Below are 6,158 nucleotides of genomic sequence, written 5' to 3'. Positions count from 1 at the left end.
ACTTAATAGGATCTGGACTTCTTGTGGGGGTTTGGATCTGTCCATGCTCGTTACTGGGGTTCTGGTCCAATATTGGAACTCCAGTCGGTTTAGACTCAGGGCTGGGTTGTGGCCTCGCTGGGCCTACGCGGCTCCCCTGCTCGGCGAGTGAGAGTGCACGAGGGGAGGGGCGGCGCCGGGGACGCGCACGGCAGGGGCAGGGGCGCGGGCGCGGGCGCGAGCGGGGGCGCGCGGCTGGAGCTGGCGCGGGAGCGGCGGGAGCGGTGGCGGCGGCGGCAGAGGCGGCGGCTCCGGCTCTGGCTCCGGCTAGGGCTCCAGCTCCGGCTTGGGTGGCGGTGGCGGGAGTGGGACCCGGCGGCGGCGGCGGCGGCAGAAGAGCAGCGGGAGCAGCGGCCCCAGCGGCCTGGGGGGGGGACATGCGGACCGACGGCCCCTGGATAGGCGGTGAGTGACCCCCGGGCCCCCCTCCAGTCCCCTCCGCGTCGGTTCCTTCCCGGCTCTGGCCGCCCCCTCCCCGCGTCCTCCGAGCCCGGCTAGAGGCGCCGCTAAGGCCGGGCCGCGCCCCCACCTGCCGCGCCCGCAGCCTCGGCTGGGCCCCCCTCCTCGAGCCTGGCGGCTCCTCCCCGCGCTTACCCCGCGGCAGACGCCCCCCCCCCCCGCCGCCGCCGCCGCCGGCTGGCTAGCCCCTCGCCGCCCCCCTTCTCCCCGCCCTCCGCGCCGCACCTGAGCCGCAGCCCGCGCCCCCCAGTGCAAAGTTTCCCTTTGCATTTGTGCTCGGCGTTCTCGGGCCCGCCTCGTCTCCCCCCTGCGGCGCGGCCGCGCTCCGGGGGCGGCCCTCCACCTCCCACCGCCACCCCAGCTCGGGCGGGTCCAGGCCGCGCCCCCGCCCCCGCCGCACAGGCGCCCCCTCCCAGCCGGCGGGGGAGCCGCAGCCGACGCGCCCCCGTCTCGCTCGCGGCCCCGGCGCACGTGCGGGCCCGGGGTGCGCCGGGCGCGAGTTTGGAGCCCCCCACCTGCCTCGGTCGCCGGCGCGGTTACGGGAGGGGCCCGGGCGGGCTGTGCCCACCCCCACCCCGGCGCGAAGACCTGAAGGCCCCAGAGCGACCTGTCCCGTGAGGACGTGTCCACTCGGACCCGCTCCGGAAAGTTCACTCAGTCGCCGCCCCGCGTCCCGTCCCGTCCCGTCTCGTCCGGGTGTGCCCCGGTCCTCATCGCTGTGCCCACGTTTCAGGCTCAGCTTCTGCTTTCCTCGGTGTCTCGGCCTCGGTGCCCTTCAGTGTCTCTTTATCTCTGTCTCCCTGTGTCACTGCCTCCCAGACTCACCCCCCGCAGCCCCAGGGTTTCTCCCGCTGTGTGTGGCTCCCTCCCCGCGTCTCTGTACTCCCGTCCCCATCTCTGAGCCTGTCTCTCTCTCGTCTCATACTGGCTTTTCGATGTCTCTGTCTCCCACTGACCAGGATCTCTGCCCGCGCTCTGCTAGGCCCCCTCCTCATTTCTCTGGAATGCCGCCTCTCTGGTTCTTCCACCCCGGGGTGGGGGAGGGGCTAGCCTTTCTCCCCATTTCAACAACCCCCCCCAACCGCGCAGTGCAGGGCCCCCCAAGGTGGAGCAGATTGGGCGGTAGGAGCCCGGTACCTGAGCTGTGAACTGGAAGGGAGGGGATTCTCTGGATTCCCCTGAGGGCGGCCAGGCAGAGCCTAGGAGGCTGGACTGCTGAGTGTTGGTGATGAAGGCTCCACTTTGGTTCCCGAAGAGACAAGGGCAGGGATCCAGAGTGACCTGGTGCGCAATCCGGCCAGAAAATCCAGGAAAGTGCACTGGGGTGGAAGGCCTAGGAAAGGATCCAGGAGGATCTTTCCGGGGGATCCTCAATGGTGAGGGATCCCCTGGGAAGGGATCTGCTGAGAGATCCTTTAGAAGGCATGAGAAATCTGATGGGATCCAGAGGAGGGTTCTGAGAGGAAATCTCAGAAAATTCTATGCTTGGCGCCTTAGTAACTCTTGCTTCAGGGAGCAAGAAAATCCCTGTTTTTCACTGATTATATGAATGAGCCTAGGGCTTCAAGAAGGAGCAGGTGTAACTCCCTAAGCACAGCCTCCAACATCCGCAGCCCCAGGCACAGGCCACACAGTCTCTCTCTCTCTCTCTCTCTCTCTCTCTCTCACACACACACACACACACACACACCCCTTCATTCCTGCACTCAGCTTCCCTCCCCACCCCTTGCCTTCTTGCCCTCACTCTTGCACACCGGGGCCTGCCCAGCCGCTGGAGCTCAGGTATCTCGCATGCCCATGCTCCGCTCGGTGTGCTCGCTTGTGCCCTCACAGCACCCCTTCGCACAGCCCGGGGAAGGGTGTGTGCACGCTCACAGTCTAGTCTAGCACACTCCCCTGCACATACTTTCTTGTAAATTTTGGCTGGCTCAGTTTCCCTCTTATGATCTGAAATGTGTCTGCAGATTTGTTTTTCTCTCCAGTTGTTCTTTCTCTTTCCTCTTTCTTTTCTTTAACAAGGAAATAGTTTTAATATTATTGCTTCCTTCCTCCTTGTCCTTCCTCCTGCAGCTCCTGGCCTCCTCTGTTCTCCCTTGTTCACACTGTGAGCATGGAGGTGGTGTCTGGGGCATTGATTTGGGGGCTGTTGAAGCAGTTGGAGGGGAATGGCTACAGTAAGAGTAGATGGGCTGGAAAGCTTTTCTGGGGAATTGGGTTGATATGCAGCAAAATGCTGGCCCTGGCAGTTTGTGATCTCTCCACTCTCTCCCATCGGCCCTGACTAATAGGAGTTCAGTGGGGGGACCCAGGCCTCTTTGATGGAAACTGTGACACATGTCCTAGCTTCTCCACTTTCCAGCTTGTTCCTCCCTGCACCTCAGTTTCACCCCCTGTGAAATGGGACAGCTAATCTGACCCTGACCGGGTCCCCAGGCCATTGTGAGAATCCAAGGGACTGTGTGGCAGTGCATAATCAGCAATGGCAGGCCCGCCTGGTGTGACTGACACTGTTGTGTGCTTGGGCCAAGCTTGCAGCTAGGGCCCTGCCCTTGAGAAGCTCATGGTCCCAGGGGGAATAGATTGCATCATGGGAATGCAGAGCAATTCACTAACCTCTTATTGATTGCCGACTGTGTGCCAGACACTGGGCTAGGCACTTTCAGCCAGGCTGCCCTGCTTCCTAGGGGACTAGCCGCTGTGTGGAAGAGGCAGCCCTCCCCGCAGGAACTGCCGAGGCTGAGCCCAGCATCAGCTCATCTGAAGCAGCTGCGGTCCCGAGCTGAAGTCACAAGGCTGGGGAGTTTAAGGGTCAAAGTCAGATGAGTTCCAGAGGAGACTGAGAAGGGGCTATCTGAAGTGGGTTTTGAGGAATGAACAGGAGTTTTCCAGCTGGACATAGAGCACTCCAGGCAGAGAATATAGTGTGAGTGAAGACTCAGAGGTCTTGAGGAATTCTAAGGTATAGCAGATCCCAGAGGGCCTTTAATGTCTTGTAAGTAGCTGTAACTTTATTCTGAGAACATAGAAGGGAGAGGCCGAAAACGTAAAGCTTGGGCTGGGGCCGTGGAATGTGCTAGGATCATACTGATGCTTCCAGAAGAGGATTCCGTGGCTATGGGAAGTGGATGGACCCAGAATGCCCGGTGAGGAGGGTGTGGGTGAGAAGTGATGGTGGCTTGGATAGGGCAGTAGCATGGAGCCATCATGAAGGCACATTGATCAGGACAGAATGATCTATTGGACGTGGAGGTAGAAGAGAGGAAGGAAGAGGTAGGGGTCCAGGTTCCTGAGAGTGACTGGGTGGGGCCTTTATGCCCAGCAACATCACTGAGCTGGGGATGGGGAGGAGAGGTAGATTGGGGGGTGGGGGGAAATAATGAACTTGAGGTCACGGTTGGACACGATGTCTTTGACATGCTTGGGACATTTGAGTTCCTTTGTGGGCAGGGGAGACATCCAGGAGGGGGCTGGGTATGAGGCTCTGGAGTTTGGGAGAGAAACCTGGGCAGAAGAAGGGCAGAGATGTCTCTCAGAGAGTGCTGGGCTGTGCTTGTCAGTGACTAGTGCAGGCTCTGGTTCCAGACCGCTGAGGCACCCCTCCGCTGACTAGCAGTGTGACCCCAAGCAAGTTGCTTAAGTCTCTGAGTCCATTTTCTCCTTTGTCAGGTGGGGTATGAGACAGTTCCGAGCCCAGTGGGGTTGTGGTGAGGATTAAGGTTGGGTATGCAGGAGGTGCTTAGAACAGGGCCCGGCCTCTAGCGAACACGATAACTCAATGGTATTAGCAGGCAGTCCTGGTAACCATCAGCGAGGGTGCTGCAGACCCACTCTCCTCAGACTCATGGGGTGAGGGCTGGCGAGGGGGTGCCTTTAAATCAATACCATGTTAAGGTGAGGAGGGCACCCGCTCTCCTAAAGTATTTGCCATCCTGAAGTGAGGTTCGTGGGTTGGGGGAGCTCAACCAGGAGAGCGTCTGGCCCCCAGCTGCCTGCCTTCATTGTTGTCCGTGGGAGCGTGTGTATTGCTAGGATTTGTTTGTCCTTCTGGTGGGCTGGAGTGAGACTGGAGGCCTCAGTGTGCTCCATCCCCTCTTCCCCCTCCCCGCCCAGGCGTTGGGTGTCTGATGAGGTTGTGCGTCTGAGGTCTTGATGCGCAGGTCTCTACGTGTCCCTCACCTCCAGATCTGAGAGCAGTGGTTTTTGCTGCTCAGCAGTGTTTTGGCTGCTGCTTCTGGGGACCATCCCTGGCGTAGCCACAGGACCTGCCTGGGCGCTGCTCTGGAGGGGCCACGGCATTTCTGGTCCTGCTGCCAGGCAGGCCTCCAGCTGTGGCACATGCCCGAGAGCCCTCCTGGGGGCCAGCTGTGGGTGGGTGCCAAGGCCTCTTACCTGATCCTGATCATCGCCGCCCACCTCCGCATTTCCAAGGCCTTTCTGGGGGCCAATGAGGGATTCCAGACTTGGGTTCGGTACCAGTTAGGCCCTTTCCGAGTAGCTCTCCAGTTGGCCTTCTGGGTGTATCTGGTGGTCCTGATTGTTCTGGGTTCGTCCCAGCATAAGTGTAGCGTGGTTCTGGGAGCTGCTGCAGGTGACCGTGAAGGGTGATTCTGATTGCCTGTCCAGGCTGTTTGGGGGCCCGTTTGATCCTGGACTGGTGTGGTACCAGGTACTGTTCTGGCTGTTCCAGGATCCTGCCCTTGTGCTGTTCTATGTACTTTAAGGTCTTCCCCAATGCAAAGTTTTATCTGTTCTCTGACCTACCCACCTCTGGGCCATTTTGAACATACACCTCTCCCAGGTGTGACTCCTGGTCAGTTTAGGTCCATGCCCCTAGTGCCAACTGGCTTAGGGGACCCTCCCCATTTCCTGCCTCAGACTCTGTCCCTCTGCCCCTGGGTCCCTGAGCAATGGAGGAGCCAACAGCCCACATCTGGCAGCATGAGACCCCGGCGGGCGTCCCCAGACAAACCAGCCTTTGAGTCTAGGACGTGGAAGCTGGTTTGTCTGGCCAGACCTGCCTAGCAGCCTATGTGCTGGGAGCAGCGGCCACAGGGAATGCTGTAGAAAACTCAGTGGACCCAGGGAGGGAGGTGCACAGCCCTTCTGAGGGCCAGGGCTATTGGATCAGGCAGGGGCAGGGGCCAGCAGCGGCCCAAGACGGGGTGAGCTGCAGGGTCAGCCTGGGACGGTGGTGGGTTGGTGAGGCCCGTTGTGGTCCTTTATGTTGGCCTCTCCATCCATGAAGACATCCTCCGTGGTGGCAAAGGTGGTCAGTCTCAAGGGAGGACAGTTCCCAGGTGCGGGAGGCTGGCTAGGTGTTGGCGAGGGCACCCTCTGACCCCCATCCCTGAGTGTCTGTTTTAGGAGGAGGCGTGGGGCAATTGCTGTGTTCCAAGTGGGCCCCGTGGCGTCAAGTCACTGAACGGTGGCGAGGTGGTGACAAGACTGTGTGGGCATGTCCAACCCCCCACCCCAACCTGGGCTGGCGCCCATGCTTCTGAAGGGAAGAGCCGGGCTGTGTGGCTGTGTGTGTGCCAACGGAGGAGGCATCCAGGGGCACACCTTCATTTTAAAAAATTATAGAGAAGCAGAAAGTCAAAACTAAATGTTGCTGCTGAAGCTTCTTTGAGGGCTGCGCGTATGCTGGTGTGGTTCTTCTG

At 60.4% G+C, this 6,158-nt stretch overlaps 1 protein-coding gene across 1 annotated transcript in view; it reads left to right on the top strand.

The window, feature by feature from the left end:
• Nucleotides 1-244: 244 nt before the first annotated feature.
• Nucleotides 245-6,158, top strand: part of PTPRF (protein tyrosine phosphatase receptor type F) — an 85,311-nt gene continuing 79,397 nt past the window's right edge. The window contains exon 1 of the mRNA XM_047724208.1: nucleotides 245-444. The gene's annotated coding sequence lies outside the window, so the exon portion shown is untranslated. The remainder of the gene's footprint in view (nucleotides 445-6,158) is intronic.

The sequence above is a fragment of the Lutra lutra genome, chromosome 4 (assembly GCF_902655055.1).
Source record: "Lutra lutra chromosome 4, mLutLut1.2, whole genome shotgun sequence".
Lineage (NCBI taxonomy): Eukaryota > Metazoa > Chordata > Mammalia > Carnivora > Mustelidae > Lutra > Lutra lutra.
The sequence above is the reverse complement of the archived record's forward strand: the minus strand, read 5'-3'. Positions and strand labels throughout refer to the sequence as shown.